Raw genomic sequence first — 19,581 nt, forward strand, 5'->3', positions numbered from 1 at the left:
CCAAAACTCAGGTAATTAGTGCAGAGCATGGAGCCTTTCTCAAGGCTGCAAGGCCGGGGTACCTGCAGATGGCTCATAAGTGGTTAAACCTGCAAAATCCATTTTGAAGAGAGATGAACTGACATTACATAATAATCTCGGTGCCTGAATGCCAGGAGCACTGCAAGGAAAAGCAGCAGCTTTGCACAGGGGGAAGATCTCCCGTGTCAGTGTGAGTTCAGAAATCTAACGGCCTTAATTACCGTTTTATACATTGTACTAATTTCCTTGATTGTGCTGTGAAATCAAAACACATAATGAAGACCTTTTTCCCCTCTAATAAAAGCTGTCAAAGTAAATAAATATTCATCCCCATCTGCCCCTCTGGAATGAAAGTAGAATTAATTGATAATTTTCAGAGCTCCGTAACCTCCTGCCCAGTGCTCTGTTAGCTGAGGGTATTATGTGGAGTCTTCCTTCCTGAAATCCTGTTAATACAAGTTTAAAAGTCAGACAGGCATGGTGCACTAAATCAAATCTGTTTTCTAGGCTGCGTCACATGGCAAAAACCCCATCTGTTCCTCAACAGCTCAGTGCAAGCTGGTGTTTTACATTCACAGCAGAAAGCTGCTCTCAGATAACCTGGGTACAGCCACAGCAGCGCTGCATCCATCAGGACACCTGCACACATCCTGATTCCTCTGCTCTGAGTAAGTTACTCCGTGCTGGAGCCCTGAGCACAGCACTGGATTTGTTACCCTGTTAGGGGATGAAGGGACACCCAGCCGGGCGAGGAAGGCTGAGATCTGCCTCAGATATTGTGGGTGGCCTCGGTTTTGCTGCTGTTCCTCAGGATTTAGGATGCAGAGCAGATATTTGGAGAGGCATTTGAGCAGAGAGGAGAGGCTGCAGGTGGTGCTCCAGGAGGGGTGGCAGGCACCGCGTCAGGAGAGCACAGCCGCTCCTGGAGAGGATGTGGGGACATTTGAAAATTCATTTGCAGTGCAAATCTAACTCCTCTTTGTCACACACAGACCCGTAATGGAAACGTCCACCCCGCGCCAGGGGTGAGAGGGAATAATCACAAAGGTAAATGCCACTCGAGGGATTTTATCTTCTCATGACATTTGCAGTAGCTCGTTCTTCCTCCAGCTCACACATCCCATCAGGGCAGCCACGGCCGGGTATTCTGCATATCCAAACTGCTAAAGCCTTCCAGGAATTCCGGGGAAATGGAGGTGGGGGGTGGGGGGGGGGGGGGTGTCACTGCAGATGAGCAAACATTAAAGAAGCACAGGACAAAGCCCACAGAAGGAGGAGGAGGAGGTGCAGATTCCCAGGGAAGCCAATTCCATGTTTCCAGAAGTGTCAGATGTCCCAGGAACACATCCCTGCCAAACCCTGCTGTAAACCAGGGGCTGCAGCAGCTCTGGGACTGGGAGGGTTTCAGTCAGCACTGAGCAGGATAATCAGTGCAAAGCCCAGGAGCAAAAACTCCATCTTGAGCCCAGCTTTGCAACCAGACACACTGGAGAAAGTCAGGAGTGTCAGGTTTATGAAAGCAATGGTGTGGGGGATATATACATATTTTATATCTCTATATTCTCACTCCTATAGATCTCCAGAAAAGCAAAATCCATCTCATTCAGAACCAGATGCTGGACATAAATTTATTAAGATGAATGAAGCTACTTCATTCCCCTTTAGTGCCTGGAGGTTGAAAACTCAGGCAATATTGCCTCTCCCTGGCATCAGAGCACTCCATTTCTCCCCTAAGTTCTCAACAATAATTCATGTCTCTGGATGGCATTGATCAGCCACTCTTTGAGATCCTATTCTTCGTCTACATCTTCTCTTGCACTCAGCTCCTAAGACCACGGGGAAGAAAGGTTTCTGGCAGGCAAGATAAAAACTATTTATTGTACTGACCTTTTTGATTAATGGGTGGAGTTAGGTCTGAAATCATTTTTATCAGGTGAACATAATGACTTGCAGGACAACAAAAAGGGCATTTCAATTTTTTATCAAAGCCTTCAGTGAGAGCACAATCCCCCAAGGTGAACTTTGGGGACAGCCCAAGTAGCCAGGAGTGAATAAATATCTTATAACTTCAGTATTAGCTGAGAATTGACTCATGAATCAGCAGGGATCATTTGAAGGAGCCAGGCACTCCTTATCCCTGCCTATGGAGAGTGATTTCATGGATCTGTGCTGTGAGGAGATGGAGTCAGGCAAACTCGGACACCCTGGATTTTCTAAACAACTCTGTTATCAACTCTACCTCCACTGGGCTTCATGGCCTGAAATCATTCACTTGAGCCTAATTAAGTAGACATTAATTAGATGACAGTGTCTGACTGTGTATTAGTCTCTGAAAATATGATAGAGCCATTCCATTTTTTGCCACACTGCTGCAGGAAACCCAATGTTTATCAGCAGCACAAACTCCCAGCAAAATCGTGGAACTGCTTCCATGGGCCCTGTGACCCTGACCCTGGACTCAGGACATTCTGTGATTCCATGGAAACCAAATTAAACGTGTACACACACAGTTACAGCAGGCAGTTAACAATACACATAAAGGCTTGTATATGTTAAAAAATACATTTTGGATCACTGGTTAAATTAATGAGCCCTCGATATCTGTGAACGGTTCCCCAGTTCCACAAGGAGAAGGAGCAGATCAGCGAGGGGAAGGCACCCGGCAGTGCCCTCCATTATGATCCAGAGCCATTGTTAACCTCTGTGCTGGCACAGGTGTATTGTGAACAGGAAAGCACAGGTACAGAGAAGGTTCATGTTGTATCAGCAAGCTACAGCCCCTTTGCTGGCCTAAGGAGAGATTTCACAGCATTTCCCTTCCACACGGAGTGATGCCTTTCCCTGGTCTTAAAATCAAGAGTCAAACACGGTTAGAAGGGGAAAAGGGATTTTACCTTGGTATTTATTGTAAGGATCCTTAGGTGCACACGTCCAGGTCAAATGCACCGAAATGCAGCCCGCCAAACACCCACCCCAAAAGATCAGGTATGTCATTATAGGTGTTACTAATTAGCAGATCTATCAAAGATTCCCCAATGAGAGGCTCAAGTGAGCCCCCCTCCCCAAGGAGCCTTCTCCTGGATGGTTCTATCTTAGTTTCCAGGATGTGTTCTGGAGAGGACCTTGGGGTCTGGGGCACATTGATCCCTAACTAGGAAGCTTCTAAGATGTTGAGTCTCCTGGCTGAACAACCAAGTCCAAGAATGCGGGCAAAGAGCACTAAGAATATAGAAGTTGTGAAAGGTATAACCGGTATAAAAGAAAAGGCAAAAAATCTTCATGGCATCAGGAGCTTGCAGGATTTGCAGGCTGGGCTGGATCAAAAACCTCTGACAGGAGTGGTCTGTGGTGCTTTTTTATCTGGGAGATAACGGGCACTCACTCAGTGTCACGGTCCCCAGCCACGGCGCTGTTCTGCACAGCATTAATGGTTCTTTTAAAACACCTCGGAAGTCCCCAAACCTGCCCATCTCCCCTCACATCGCTGCTCCCACAGCAAGCTCAGAAGCACAAAAGAAGCACCCAAAGCTGCCAACATCCCCTGGCACCGCCAGCCCCGCGGCAGGGAGCTGAGGATCAATGTCCCAACAACAAAACCTGGAGCTGCTTTTGTGCAGAGCTTCCCAGGCGCCGCAGCAGGGAGAGGAATGGACTTGAACCTTGAACCAAACGCTGCCTCTGAGCTCCCGCTGAGCCACGGGAAGTCTCTGGTTCGCATCCGATGGACCAACACTTCCCCAACAAATCCCCCCAGTCAGGAGCGTCATCCCTTCAGAAACACACACAGAGCACATCAGGACCGGCTCCTGGCAGCCAACCCCCGTTATCCCAGAGAAAAAGCCTTGGAGCACACAGCAGAGCTCCCGTCCTCCGTAAAGCTTGTTCGGAATAAACCCTCCTGACCCAAGCCCCACCCGATGGGGTTTTGAGCTGCATTTACCCAGGCACCGAATTCTCCCAGACGCTGGAAAACTCTCTGTCTCAGGCTTAATCACTTTCCATTTCCTTGCGTCGTGATTACGTGAACCGAAACGCACAGACCTGGATGTTTAAGGCTATAAAAGTGACAATGTTTCAAGGCAAAATGGCCTTTTAATAGTATTTTTAAGCACCGCGTGGCTGAGATTCCAGGCTGTAGTAACAAAGCAAGGAGGCTTTTGGCAAAGGGCTGTAAAGGGCACTCTGTCAGCACTGTTTTGTTATCTCTGTACCCACCGGCCTTCTCCAATCAGCGAGAGATGATAAGGAAAGCTGATACAAAGCAAGGGCTTGTTGGGTGGTCTGCAGACAGAGAGGGTGGGAAGTGTCCACAGAGGGTTTGGAGCATCCCTGGGGGTTTTGGTTCTCCCCGGGGGTGCTGGCGGCGCAGGGATGGAGCTTCTCCTCTCCCTGCTGCCTCCTGCACCCGAGCGGTTCCAAGTCTCGCCCACTCAAGGGCATAATTATGACGACTTTGGAACTCATTCCTCTCTGCCCGTCTCCGTGCATAATTTCAAATAAGCCTCCCAGGCAACCAGCAAGGAGAGCTCCACGGAAAGCAGTCGCAGGCTTTGAAGTTGGAGTCTCTGTTTCAAGATAGATTTTGATTTAATGATAGATGCCTACCCTGCCAGGAAAGAAATTTCGTAATGAATCAAGTAATGTGGGTATAAATAGAACCCAGCCGCAGTGTGGAGTGAGGAGAACAGGAGCAGAGAACAAGCTGGACTTTGGGTCGAGCCCAGCTGGGCTCAAGTCTGGGCTCAGCCACCCCTCAGGCTTTGCCCTGGGGTAGAAGCCTAATTGGGGCTCATTGTCCGCAGCTGCAAGGGTGGTACAGACAGCAACAACCCGGGCGCAGTTGGGAGCCAGAATGTTTGTGTAAGCTGTGACAAACACAGGGCAGTGGCGGCACCCAGCCTGTCCTGGGAGCTCTGACTTCCACAGGGTTTGTTCCTGTCCGAGGACTGCACACCTCGGTTATCCAGAGGGTGGCATGCCTGCAAATTGTCAGCAAATCACTCAAAGGTTAGAGAATCGTAGAACGGTTGGGGTTGGAAGCGACATTAAAGCCCATCTAATCTCAAAGGTTATATAGTATTGTCTGGTTTTTATAAGTTACTTCTTATCACTGCTTCAGTAACTGTAAATTCCACTTGGTGACATCAATTATATTAATAAAGCACCCTCAATTTACTCATTATAATTTAAGCAACACCCAAACAACTCAGTTAAGACGTAAATACATTTCTTACCCCAGATAAAGCAGGGCTTGTTTTTTCCTCTCCCTGGGCACTCAGTGACGTTATTAATCCCCAGCAAAGCACACGAGGCTCATCCCCGAAGCAGCGGAGGCACCGTCTCACACCAATTTAAAACACACCGAGCAGCCGAGTCAGCAGAGAGTTCACCTTTCCAAAGACACTTTGCAGCTTCCCTCAGAGAGATCCCAACAAAAGGGGTTAAATGGGTGGTGAGTGGCCACTGATGGCTTTCATTGAGAACCTGGGGTTTGTTTTGGGAGACAAGATCACGTTTATGTTAAGGGCGCCCTTCCTTTCTCCTTCGAGGAGACAGTTTAGGACGATTATCTTTTTTAAAAGAACAGTTGTGAAGGAAACAAGAAGTGCTGGTGGAAGTCACAATTACCAAACCAAGCCACTCCTCTCAGCTTCCCCCTGCCCTGGGGCAGCAATTGGCTTTACCGGCTTTTATAAGTTACAGTAGCAGGGGTGACACCATCAGTCCATTCTGCACCCCAAGCCAGGCTTTTACTGCAGAATCCGGAAGCCAAAAGCCGGTGCTGCCCTCCCAGTGCAAGGTGTCCTCTCTAAAAGATTCGCGCTCCCCTTTCCCAAGCACACAGACATTTCCCACTCCACGAAAACCAGATCTCCCCCGGTTCAGGGTGGCCACGAGCCCACGCTGCCCTTTGGGACTTTCCCTGTTTTCCTGTGCCCATCGCTCCCTTTCCCCATCCAGCGCTGGTTTCTGCAGAGGGACGGACCAGCGTCTCTCACCTTCAGCTTTAATCACTCTGATCAGCTGAGATTAGAGAGATCCTTTAACTTATTTTGGGGGAAATGACACAAGAAGCTGAGCTGCTGCAAACAGGCACCCACCAGCTGGTTGCATCAGCTGCCAGAAGCCGGCTGGGAAGGAAACTCCCAATTCCCCACTTTTCCTCACCCTCCATTCTGTGCAGCTGTAATTCTGTCTGAACCAGTGGAAAACCTGCTTCCTTTATCTTTAAAGATATATCTTCCAGTTCATGCATGTGGTGCCGATATTCATCTTAAATAACAGCGGCGAGATGAACCCACCATGACTTTTCATTTCTCAGATGCAACATCCTTGTCAGCAGTGGAGAGCTTAAGTGCTCTTCCTTTCACACCTATTAGGTTGGAACAAGCCTTAAAAGCATGAATAACCTTCCCCACAGCATAATGAAAGACCTTATTACAGCCTGGGATTAATTTTTTCTAATTTATTTACAAGCAAAAAGGTCGAACTCAAATTTGACAGTGAGGAAGGGAGGCAGGATTCATTATCTCCAGAAAGACTCAAGAAAATGGATGGGCATAAACAGAAGATAGTTTTGGAGCTTGATTCCATGTCCTAGCCTTTAATTAAAAATCACCCAGCAAGGCACTGCCTCGCAAACACCATTAGCTACAGGAAAAATGAAATTTCTAATTACTGAGCAAAAATATTTTGATCTCAACAAATTTTTTTATTTTAAAAAGTCATCTTTACTGCTCAAACCTGCCTTCATTTCCTTTTCCTTCTCCATGTAAAAGCTCTGCTTTTTCCTTTTATTATCAAAGGACCAGCAGGACATAACCACACACGGAGCACTGATTTTTTCCATTAAGTTGCCCTCACAAACCTCCCTCACCTTGCTGCCCACGAATCTCATCTCATCTCGTTCCCTCTGGCTGCAGCTGTGGACACCGGAGGCAGAGCTGGGGTGAGGATGTTCCTTGCTCAGCTCTGCTGTCACAGCTCTGGAGAACAACCTTAAAACGGCTGAACTGGTCAGAACTGGTCACTGTAGAGAAAAGGGGGCAATTCCTACAATTCCAGCACCTGTTTTAGCTGGATAGGGGGAAACTGGCCAGAATCAGCCTGCATGGTGTGGAGTCCCAGGGGTGGGCAGAGGGAAGGGATTGCACACGCCCTGCCTGAGGTGAGTACCCACAACAGACTCTTTCGGCCACACAAATCTCATCCCAGAGATTTGGGAAAGGGCTCGGCTCCTGCCTCCGCGGGCTCTGCTGTTCCTGAGGCTGTGCCTCCCTCTCCAGGCAGCCCAGGAGCTGGCACTGCTGCTGGTTGTTTCATCCAACCCAGTTTCTCCCCAGTATCCCATCTAACCCTGCCCTCTGTCAGTTTGAGACGTTTCTCCCTTGTCCTCTCGCTGCCCTTGTAATTATTTGCTCTAATAATTATAATAATACTTGTATTATTTGCGCTGATGCTCCCTGAGTAGCTGCCTGCACTCCCTGGACATCCAAGGAGTCAGTGGACAGAGATAATTCGTATTTATCCCATGTGTTAACTGTGTTTGTACGTGTTTATTGCATTTAAGTGTGCAGTGAATGTATTTATTTAACCCTGTGGAAAGAGTGCCAGGAGGTTTTTCAGTTTGTTTCCATCTTCACTGACTGTAAATAAACCCAACCTCATCAAGAGCCCTGCACAGAGCACTGCTCCCATTAGTGCTGGAACTGGTGCTGCCAGACTGGGCACGATCTTACTCCTGCCACAGGAATCCCATGGAACCGAGGTGCCTAACAAAGCAAGAAACCAGTGGAGATGGGGAACAGTATCCAGCGCTCCTGGAGCCAGCCCAATCCACCACTCTGTGCAATTCCTACTGTAAAAAATATGCCAATGCCATTATTTTTATGGGCTTTTCCTTACCGGAGCTGGGCAGAGGGATGTGGGCCCTGGGGGCACAGAGGATGCACTTTTATCTCAGTCAGCTGCGTTCTGTGGGCAACCTGGGGAATCAAATTCATATAAACCACTTGCTTTTTCTAATAAAAAACTTTCTCTTTTTAATACAAAGAGAGAACGTTCCGTGTGCCTGAGCAGCTGATCTTTGAAGAGGATGGCGAGGACGGCAGAGGATGCCTGGGTCTCAGTGCCTTTTGCCTGGGAATAAGCACCACGAAGCCAGAAATCCAAGGGCTCCAGCAGGGAGAGCTCAGGGAATTCCATCCCTGCCTCGGCTGCCCGAGCACAGCGAATCTCTCATCTCCCCGTTCCTCCTAAAATCCACATTGCTGCGAACACGGAGCACTTGGGGCAGCTGAACCACCCAGAACAGAGGGAACTGCAGTCGAACCCATGAAACATCCATTTTACAGGCGATGGGCGCTGATTCCCAGAGAATTCAAGTACCTGGAGAAAGAGACAAAGAGTTCAGAGCTTCAGTCCTCTGACAGAAATGTCGGAGTTTGTTCTAAATTGCTCTTGAGTTTCCTGAATGCTAAAGAAAGGAGGAGGATTTAAAAAAAAAAAAAAAGGAAAAAAAAAAGAAAGAAAAAAAGGAAAACCAGAAATAATGAGGAGTTTTATATCCCAGGCTAAATAAACAGGATTATTGACACTGCCTGCACTGAACAGGTTTCCTGCCTGGGGCAGGGCAGAAAAGGGAGGCGAAAAAAGCTTTCCTCCAGCTCAAGGAGTGGCAGAAATCGGAGCAGATTTTTGGTACAATCTGGTTTTTCAGGCACTGCACATCTCTGGAGCCCTGAGTCTGGCCCCGCGGCCGGGGAACCACAGAGCCAGATTTCCGGAATTACTGCAGAAACTGCACTTTTGAAAACTTCATCCCTGCTGCGGGCATGATCAAGGGATAATTAGGATTTACTGAAGCCTGCAACCTTTCTGCTCCGCTCCTTCTCTGCGCTTCATGAAAGGGAGAAGATGAGAGCCTGCACAGCTTGCGAGCCCTTTTCCTTTGTTTTTGTTATCACCTTGGTAAGTACTTCGTGGTTTCCCAATCAGGCTACAGTGCGAGGATCCCTTCCACCTCCTCCCTACACCCTTCCCAGAGCACAGGAAAACTCCGATTTCTTCTGATTCTCATTTTTCACTAGCATGATTATCAATAGATGAGTCTCAGTAACTATTTGAAAGCATTTTCAAAATTCACTTTTAAATAAGGTTTATGAAAGCCTTACAAAGCCCCTTTCCAAAACCGGGGCATCCATTTCTGGAAAAAGTCTGGAATAGCCTGCTATCACTATTTGTGTCTTCATGTTTTGAGTTCGCAGCTCATTCTCTGACACTCACAGGGTGTTTAAACAATTTGGCTGTGTCCTCTGGATAATTATAATAAGCTACAGCCTCCCAGAACCCCTCGGAAAATGTGATTCTCCTCATGCTGACTTAATCTGACTACAGCACTCATCCTCTCCCCTGGGAATACTTACAAGATGTAGAGGACTTCTTGCCAGAACAGGGGGAAAACAGGAAAAAGCAGCCAGTTGTCATTGTTCCCTCAGCTTTCCACCCCCTGCCTGCCTGACACCCAGAGCCTGGGGAAAAGCCCCTTCAAGCCGCAGCCCTGGGCCCTGCAGCAACATATCTGCCATTTATTGCCAATTAATTCAGCGTACAGATACTTTGGGGCTTGCAAATAGGGAATGGAAAGTGACTATAAATGTGAATTATTGGACTTTTGTCAGCCTGAGCTCCCTGTAGGAGGTGCTGCACAGGGCAGGGGCAGCACGTGGCGCCTTTGGCTCCTCGTGGCAGGGCTGGATTTTCCCCGAGGTGTGAGCTCCATGTTGCAGCTCGGGAGCTGGGGTTGCTCTGGAGCTGTGGCCGCTCTGCCCCCAGCAAAGCACAGCATCTCCCTGGCCTGGAGAGGTGAGCATCTTCCTCCCACCACAGCGAAAAACCAACCCTAAAAATTCCTCCTGGGTGGGTGGCTGTGCACCAGAGGCAGGGTCACCGTCCCCACAGGGAGGTGATTCCAGGAGGGCTCTGCTCCCTCCCAGGAGGGAATTCATCAAACAGTCACTGAACTTACAACAAGAAATGTCTCAGCGGGGTTTCCTTCTCCCAAGGTGAACTGGACTTGAGATTTTCCTGAAGGGAGCCACAAGAATGATGGAGAAGGAGTTTGGACAAGGGCCTGGAGTGCCAGGACAAGGGGGAATGGCTTCAAACTGTCAGAGTTGGTTTAGATGGGATATTGGAAAGAAATCCTTCCCTGTGAGGGTGGGCAGGCCCTGGCACAGGGTGCCCAGAGCAGCTGGGGCTGCCCCTGGATCCCTGGCAGTGCCCGAGGCCAGGCTGGACACTGGGGCTTGGAGCAGCCTGGGACAGTGGGAGGTGTCCCTGCCCATGGCAGGGGGTGAAACAAGATGAGTTTTAAGGTCCTTCCCACCCAAACCATTCTGGGATCCTGTGATTTTCCACAATGCCATTTGCTGTTAGCCAGGGCACAGAAAGGACAAGAAAAGATGGAAAATGTGTGGGATCTCACACAGCAGAACTGGAATGGGGAATGATTTAGCTGGACAGGACCAAGAAATAGCTGGAAGATCTTTCTGCATTGGCAGGAATCCCCAAAGACACATCAGTGCCACAGGACTGGTAAATAACACATCCTGTGCGGTGGTAGGATTTTTTCTTCATCGTTATCAGTATTATTGTTGTAGTTTTGTTTTGGTTTTTTTTCTAGAAGCACACACGGCCATGACAGAGCTGGGGACGAGGATTCACAAATCACTGATGGATTTGGCTGGCAAGGCCCTGCAAAACCATTCATCAGCACTGCTGTCCCCTCACCCTTGGCCAGCTGCAGAGGCTCCCTCACCAATCCGTGAGCTATGGAATGTTTGCCTACACATCTGGGAAGCAGGGAACAGCAAATTAACTCGCTGTAATTAAGGCTGATAATGCAGTGATTTGAGCAGGACCTTTGTGAAAAGGGCACAAAGAGTCTCCCATCACTCATTAATGTTGAGAAAACACTGGAGCTCTTCACTAAATAGATGCCCATCAATGCTGCTCTGCCAAATTGCTGCACAAGTTGTTTTAATTAGTGCCTTAATATAGGGCAGGTCGTGCTACATGGGGGATAGACAGTGAAGGGAAGTTTGGGGTTAGGCGTTAAAAATTGGATTGGTATCAGAGATAAGAGGGTTTCCATCCTGTTTTTCAGCCAAATCCAGGTGGAGAAGGCTGGGATGACACTCCACAAACACCCCAGAACAAATCCAAATCCGTGAAGAGCCCATAGCGAAGGACCATTGGACATGGACACCCACAGCGGGCAGTAAGGGAAAGTCGAGAAGCGTCTCTGCAAATCTCACCGGTGAGTACAGCTTTGGGCAGTAACACGTGCCAGGAGCCCAGGGTGGGCAGCAAAGGAAAGTCAAAAATGGGCCTCGACTGTAGGGATGGTGGTCCCAAATACCTCTGGAGGGTCCTTTGGGAGAATGTTGAGATGGTTTGCACATTGTCCCAGAGCCAGTTAAGGACATGGACGCCCAGAGATAAGAGGCACCAAGAAAGGGTCTCGGCAATCCATGGCCAGAGCGGGCAGTGTGGGGAACATGGGCACCCTGAGCAGGCAGTGTGGGGAACATGGGCACCGAGAGCGGGCAGTGTGGGGAACATGGACACCCAGAATGGGCAGTGTGGGGAACATGGGCACTGAGAGTGGGCAGTGTGGAGAGCATGGGCACTGAGAGTGGGCAGTGTGGGGAACATGGGCACTGAGAGTGGGCAGTGTGGGGAACATGGACACCCAGAATGGGCAGTGTGGGGAGCATGGGCACTGAGAGTGGGCAGTGTGGGGAACATGGGCACCGAGAGCGGGCCGTGTGGGGAACATGGGCACCCAGAATGGGCAGTGTGGGGAACATGGACACTGAGAGTGGGCAGTGTGGGGAACATGGGCACCGAGAGCGGGCAGTGTGGGGAACATCGGCACCCTGAGCGGGCAGTGTGGGGAACATGGGCACTGAGAGTGGGCAGTGTGGGGAACATGGGCACCGAGAGCGGGCAGTGTGGGGAACATGGACACTGAGAGTGGGCAGTGTGGGGAACATGGGCACCGAGAGCGGGCAGTGTGGGGAACATGGGCACCCAGAATGGGCAGTGTGGGGAACATGGACACTGAGAGTGGGCAGTGTGGGGAACATGGGCACCCAGAATGGGCAGTGTGGGGAACATGGACACCCCGAGTGGGCAGTGTGGGGAACATGGGCACCGAGAGCGGGCCGTGTGGGGAACATGGGCACCCAGAATGGGCAGTGTGGGGAACATGGACACCCCGAGTGGGCAGTGTGGGGAACATGGGCACCCTGAGTGGGCAGTGTGGTGTTGGTTTGGGAAAGGACTGGTCAAAGGGGGGTGTGGAGAAATATGGTTAAGGCAAATAGCAGCAGGAGGCTACGTGATCAGTAAAGAACAGTGAGGACTGGCCTTATCTTCAAAATCTGCAGTCTAATACAGGGTCAGCTGCAAGTCTTTTGGATTCCCGACTTCCAGGACAGGGAAAACCAACTCTGGTGTGCTGTGTAAGGTACAGGGACCGGCTTTGGTATACGGTATGAGAGACAATGTGTCACCAAAGCCTGGCCTGATCCATGAAGGGATTTTGTTTGGTGGCTGTGGGAGGGTGAGAGCCCACAGGCAGTGGGAGTAGGGGCTGGAGAGGTGGCAGGGTGGGCCCTTGCAGGAGCTGGTTAGAAGGCACATCAGGTGTATGAAAGATGTGAAAGAAGGGATGAGGAGAAGGTAAAGCTACAGGCAAGGATAATGGCACAGTTTTTACAACCCCTGACAGGAAAAGGTGCAGGGAACCACAGGGCCAAAGGGAAGGGGGCGGCCACCAGGACAACGATTGGGAAGGAACCAATGCGCCATTTGTAAAACAAAATATTAGGAACGGATTGTGAAGGGTGTCAGGATGTGCTGTTGTACGGGGGCTCAGCACACTGCTGGACTGAGAAGTGTGTTTCCTAGTAGACACGGGAACTTCTCTGTCTGATTTGAATTTTATGCCAAAGGGGGAACAATTGTTCAAATGTTCTTTTCATGAGCGGGAAAGATGAGCAGGAGTGTTGTACTCAACCACTACTGGTGAATGTGTGTGTTAATTTGAACGTATATAAACAGTGTAAAAGTGAAACGGGGACACCTGTGAGCATCTGCTGAATGTATGAGATGGGTTTGAAAAGCCTGAGTTTCTGGTGATTGTGGTTTCCTGGGAGGGGATTTGATGGCTGGGCGAGTTGGTGTTGTGGGGGTAATGGGGAGGCTGGCACTGTTGTGAGTGCTGGAGTGAGCCCAGAGGTGTGGGCGGTCCCAGGGGAATGTGGCAAACTGAATATGGAGCCTCTTGACACTACTCTGAGGTGACCTGAACAACATGGTGTCTAAAAAGCCATACCCTCTGTCATGAGAGGGAGGGAGGGAGGGAGGGAGGGAGGGAGAACGGAGGGAAGGAAGGAAGGAAGGAAGGAAGGAAGGAAGGAAGGAAGGAAGGACAGAAGGAAGGAAGGACGGACAGAACGAAGGACGGACAGAAGGAAGGAAGAACAGAAGGATGGAAGGAAGGAAGGACAGACAGAAGGAGGGTAGGACGGAAGGAAGGATGGAGGTAAGGAAGGAAGGACAGAAGGGAGGAAGGACGGAAGGAAGGATGGACAGAAGGAAGGACAGACAAACGGAAGGAAGGAAGGACAGACAGAAAGAAGGAAGGAAGGATGGATGGAAGGAAGGATGGAAAAACGGAAGCAAGGATGGAAGGAAGGAAGGACGGAAGGACAGAAGGATGGAAGGAAGGACAGACAAACGGAAGGAAGGAAGGACGGACAGAAAGAAGGAAGGACAGAAAAACGGAAGCAAGGATGGAAGGACAGAAAAATGGAAGGAAGGATGGAAGGAAGGATGGAAGGAAGGAAGGATGGAAGGACGGAAGGGAGGAAGGAAAGACAGATGGAAGGATGGACAGATGGAAGGAAGGATGGACAGACGGAAGGAAGGACGGAAGGACAGAAGGAAGGAAGAAAGTACGCATGGAAGGAAGGACGGAAGGAAGGAAGGAAGGACAGAAGAACAGAAGGACAGACGGAAGGAAGGATGGACGGAATGGAAGGAAGGATGGATAGAAGGAAGGAAGGAAGGAAGGAAGGAAGGAAGGAAGGACGGAAGGATGGAAGGAAGGAAGGATGGACAGGACGGATGGAAGGACAGAAGGAAGAAAGCACACATGGAAGGAAGGACAGAAGGATGGATGGAAGGAAGGAAGGAAGGAAGGGAGGATGGATGGAAGGACGGATGGACGGAGGGAAGGAAGGAAGGAAGGACGGAGGGACGGAAGGAAGGATGGAAGGAAGGAAGGATGGAAGGAAGGATGGAAGGACAGAAGGAAGGATAGAAGGAAGAAAGCACACATGGAAGGAAGGACAGAAGGACAGAAGGATGGACGGAAGGATGGAAGGACGGACGGACGGAAGGAAGGACAGAAGAAAGGAAGGACGGACGGACAGAAGGACGGACAGCCTCCCTATGGAATAGCAGGTGGGAAGTTCACCGCAGGCACTGCGCGGTCCCAGAGCCGTGCACCGTCCTGGGCCGGGTTCCCTCCTCGCCCTGCTCCCGCTTGGTTGCAGGGCCGCGCGCTGGGGCTGCCGGAGATCGGGAACAGCACCTGCCTTTGGCTGGGAGCGAGAGGGAGAAGGGATCGTTCGGGCAAGGCGTGAAGGGAATTTACTCCGTCCCCAGGAATCCGGTTATTGCTGCCCGTGAAGGACTTGCTGCAGTCGGGAGAACGGGAGGAGGGGGTAGGCGAAGCCACTGTGAAATTGTTCTGTTTTCTGGCTGGAAGGGAGGCTTGGAGTGTCTGAAGGGAAGGCATGGGTATGGAGAGAAAGGTTGAATGTTTGGGGTGCATTTTGGACTAAAGGTTTGGGGTGTTAACCCAGAGGGAATCTTGGAGGTGCTGTTGCCCAGGACTGAAGGGGAAATGGGACAATTTCTAGGATTAATAGGGTATTACAAGAAAATTAAAAGAAAGGTTGACTAATGCCCCAGCTTTGTCTCTCCCAGGCCCGGAAAAGGAATTGGAATTGTATGTGGACTGGTTGCAAGGACTGATTTCTCCTGTGTGAATCATTCATGAATGTGGAAATACTCTTTGGAAATACTGCTTTTCTGGTGATCCCATGCCCAAACTCAGGAAGGGTGCAGGAATTTACTGAGCAGAGGAAATGCACAGGCTATTTCTGCTAACTGTGGGTTGTGCCGAAGGTAGCCAGAATTGTAATAAGCAGTGTGGTCCTCTGGTGCAGGGCTGTGCCGAAGGAACTCTGGTGCTAAAAGAGCCACAAAGCGAGGGGGTGGCCCCACTGTTTGTCTAACGCTACCTGAGGCTCTGTTGTTGGCAGAGGTGTGCAGCCACGGCTTTGGTGGTAACTGATGGCAGGATTGTTCAGGTCTGGCACCAAGTTCTAGCTGGGTGACCAGCACTAGGCTGTTAGAGTGTGAAATGGAACAGGAGCATTCGGAATTGAGAACCCAGCCGCCTGTTTAACTGGCCCCAAGGAAGGAGCCTTAAAGGAGGCTCGTGGCTGTATCCAGGTAACAGATCTCCAGACTGGAGCTAGGGAAGATTTACAGGACCCCTCTGCCAAATGGGGAAAAGGTGTTTATTGATGGATCTTCAAGGATAGTAGGAGGAAAACAAGTTACCAGTTATACTGTAGTAGAGGGAAGGGAATTGCAAGAAGGAGAGAAGCTACTGTCATTTGGTCAGCACAAACCACAGAACTGTGTGCCTTCAAAAAAGCCTGCCAAGTGTATCAAGGAAAGGTGGTGAATATTTACAGGTGCAGAGTATGTGTGGGGGGTGGTTCATGAGTTTGGAAAGCTGGGAGAAGTTTGTTAACCTGCAGGGAAAACGTTCGCTCACGAGAGCTCAGTTACTCACCTGTTGGAGGTGGTGAATTTACCAAAAGAGGCAGAAATAATCCATGTGAGGGGACATCAGGCAGGGTACTCAGAAGAGACCATAGGCGATCAACTGGCCAGTGGAGAGGGTCAGAAAGCAGCACTTCTGCCAGAGGCCTCGGGGATCCTCCCTTTGCTCAGCCATTGCTGGGGGAGGGCTGCTGTCTTTCCCACCAGAGGAGCTGGAGATGATTAAAGGCGGTGGGGCAGAAGAACGAGGGGAGAATTGATTTACAGAGGGCAGTAAATAGTGGATGCCAGGAGCTTTGCCCCTGCAAATGTTAACTCCATGAGGGGAGTCACTGGGGCTCTCAGGGATTGGCAGAGACCTTCCTCAAGATGTGCTGCCTCGGGTCTTTTTGTTCTAGCAGAATGAGCTACTGAGGGGTGCCTGGCTAAAGTCAATAGCCAGACTGCAGAGGAGCCTGCAAGGCAGGGGAGTGACCTCGGGCTATACATCCTTCCCGAGGATGTCGGGTGTATTTTGCTGAGATGCCCCGGGTGAGAGGGCTTAGATATCCTCTGGTCGTGGTGTGCTGGCTGGCAGGGTGGCCAGAGGCGTTTCTAGTCGCTTCAGCAGCTGTTTGATCAGTTAACAAATGATTCCTGAATATGGGATTGTGGAGGCAGTGGACTTGGAGAGGGGAACTCATTTTACAGGGAGATCCTTCAAGGGATTGTGGCTGCTTTGAGAATTCAGTGGGACCTCCACACCCCCAGCACCCTGGGAATTCAGGTCAAGTAGAAAGGATGAATGGAGGAATAAAGAAACACCCTTTGAAGCTGGTGACAGAAACTAAGATGCCATGGGTACGGCTTTTGCCATTAGCTCTGGCAAGAGTAAGAGCTAGATTCAGAGAGGATATCCAATTATCTCCCTTTGAACAAATGTTTGGGATTCCTTACCCTGTTAACATTCTCAGCGTGGTGGGGGGTTGGAGATAAGTGATGTATATTTAAACCAGTCTGTGGCCAGGATACTGTGTCTTGTGAAATCTCTTTGACAGGGAGCCCAGTGAGCAAAGATGCTGCCTTTGGACTCTGCTGTCCAGAACATCCAACCAGGACTGCAGGAACAGCAGCCAGGACAGCTGGACACGGATGGACCCACCACACTTGGGTCAAGGCCTCTAAAACCCTGGAGCTCTGGACTTTTCAGCTGGAAGGAAACATGGGAGCCCTCAGCTCTCAGTAGCCACAGATGATGTACAAGGAGCTCCAGTGATTGATGGGCTAGCATGAACTGGCATTGTCTACCTTGTTCTCTGTATTTCCTGTATTCTCTGCTTCTCTGTGTTCCCTTGGCACCCCTGGGGCAGGGACCAGCTGTGGAACAGTGGGGAGGGGCTGCTTCAGGTGTTGCAGGTTGTTAAAAAGGGTGAAGTTAATGATAACTTGGGTTTGTAAAGACAGCTTGAGAACTGAGAAGAGGAGGGATTGAGAGGAAAGATGTGTGCTGATGCCTTTACAAACAATTCTGTGGATGAAAGTGTGGGTGTGAACATCTTTGGAATGGTCTGACTGTCTCTACTGCCCCATGGCCTCTCTCCCTTTATTGGAATAAAGTTGCAGGACTGCTCTGTCTCCTTTTTGGACATAAACCTCTGGCATTTGTGGATCTTCCTGACAAAGGGGAGGAAGGAAGTGGTTACTTGGGGTCATTCGGGGTTACTCGAGGTCATTTGAGTCCCTGATTGGGGTTACTTGAGGTCATTTGAGTCTCTGTTAATTGATCTGGGGTCAAATGAGAACACTGGGGTTACTTGAGGTCATTTGAGTCTCTGATCTAGGCTACTTGGGGTTACTTTAGGTCATTTGAGGCTGTGTTCAGGGTTACTTTAGGTCATTTGTGTCCCTGATCAGGGTTATTTGAGGTCATGGGGTCATTTGAGGTCATTTTTGTCCCTGGTTGGGGTTACTTGAGGTCACAGGGGTTACTTGAGGTCATTTGAGTCTCTGTTAATTGATCTGGGGTCAAATGAGGACACTGGGGTTACTTGAGGTCATTTGAGTCTCTGATCTAGGCTACTTGGGGTTACTTGAGGTCATTTGAGGCTGTGTTCAGGGTTACTTTAGGTCATTTCAGTCCCTGATCAGGGTTACTTGAGGTCATAGGGGTTACTTGAGGTCATTTGAGTCTCTGTTAATGGATCCAGAGGTCAAATGAGGACACTGGGGTTACTTGAGGTCATTTGAGTCTCTGATTGGAGTTACTTGAGGTCATTTCAGTCCCTGATTGGGGTTACTTGAGGTCATTTGAGTATTTTTTAATTGATCCAGGGGTTACTTGAGGTCATTTGGGGTTACATGACCAGGAAGCCCTGTTAGCACGGATGCTGCCTTTGGACTCTGCTGTCCAGAACATCCAACCAGGACTGCAGGAACAGCAGCCAGGACAGCTGGACACGGATGGACCCACCACACTTGGGTCAAGGCCTCTAAAACCCTGGAGCTCTGGACTTTTCAGCTGGAAGGAAACATGGGAGCCCTCAGCTCTCAGTAGCCACAGATGATGTACAAGGAGCTCCAGTGATTGATGGGCTAGCATGAACTGGCATTGTCTACCTTGTTCTCTGTATTTCCTGTATTCTCTGCTTCTCTGTGTTCCCTTGGCACCCCTGGGGCAGGGACCAGCTGTGGAACAGTGGGGAGGGGCTGCTTCAGGTGTTGCAGGTTGTTAAAAAGGGTGAAGTTAATGATAACTTGGGTTTGTAAAGACAGCTTGAGAACTGAGAAGAGGAGGGATTGAGAGGAAAGATGTGTGCTGATGCCTTTACAAACAATTCCGTGGATGTTAAGGTCTTTGGAATGGTCTGTCTGTCCCCAGTGCCTTTGGGGAGCAGGTTGGTTGCAGAGCCCAGACAAGGGTCTGCACAAGCCTGAACTTCTGAACTTTGGGGGAAAATGCCAGTTTCAAGGGGGGATATGGGGTGGGTGGATCGGGAAGGCTGCACCTTCCCAGCACCTCAGCAGTGGGGAAGGAGGAGTGCAAGAGGAGTTTGGGATAAAAGGGAGGCTGTGCCCTCGGAAACCTCAGAGAGAAAAGCTCGTGGGCTGTGCCCCTGTGGCCTCTCCCTTTATTGGAATAAAGCTGAAGGACTCCTCTGTCTCCTTTTTGGACATAAACCTCTGGCGCTGGTGGATTTTCCTGACAGATGGGGCACTGCTTAAATGTGCCCCAGAGCATTTTAGGAAGAGGATGGAGATTACTTGGAATGGAAATTACCTGGACTTCTCCTATATTTGCTACCCTCTGGAAGGTGCCATGGCCCTTCATTCCCACCAGGAACTGAGACCCATGAGGAACAGGCAGAAACTCAGCAGCACATTCATTTGTGGGAGCCAGGAGACCACCCCAAAATGCCCCGAAACCTCTGGAATTATGGCAGGAAGGCAGAACTTCATCCATCACAAAGCTGGGTCTGAGCTCTCCTCCTGCCCTGCTCTGCCAAGCCCTGGGACAGCCGCTGCCAGCAGAGCAAGGAAAGCAGATGGAGTGAAAAAAGCCCTCCCTGAGGTGCTGTTTCCCAGCCCAGTTCCTCAGGTCTGGTGTCCAGGATTTGCACCAGAACGCTGAACTTCCCATTTTCCCTG

The 19,581-nt window shown here is 50.0% G+C and overlaps 1 long non-coding RNA gene across 3 annotated transcripts; it reads left to right on the plus strand.

Annotated features, from left to right (window-relative positions):
• The first annotated feature begins 602 nt into the window (after positions 1–602).
• Positions 603–17,588, plus strand: LOC125331805. Of its 3 annotated transcripts, XR_007206205.1 has the most exons (6): positions 603–689; positions 1,014–1,068; positions 8,075–8,991; positions 10,706–10,846; positions 11,189–11,341; positions 16,995–17,588. It is a non-coding gene; the product is annotated as an uncharacterized LOC125331805 (long non-coding RNA). The 3 variants fall into 3 exon arrangements; XR_007206203.1 differs by lacking the exon at positions 16,995–17,588 and having other exon boundaries at positions 11,189–11,678; XR_007206204.1 differs by lacking the exons at positions 1,014–1,068; positions 16,995–17,588 and having other exon boundaries at positions 11,189–11,678.
• Positions 17,589–19,581: the final 1,993 nt, after the last annotated feature.

This window comes from Corvus hawaiiensis, chromosome 11, assembly GCF_020740725.1.
Source record: "Corvus hawaiiensis isolate bCorHaw1 chromosome 11, bCorHaw1.pri.cur, whole genome shotgun sequence".
NCBI classification, from domain to species: Eukaryota; Metazoa; Chordata; class Aves; order Passeriformes; family Corvidae; genus Corvus; species Corvus hawaiiensis.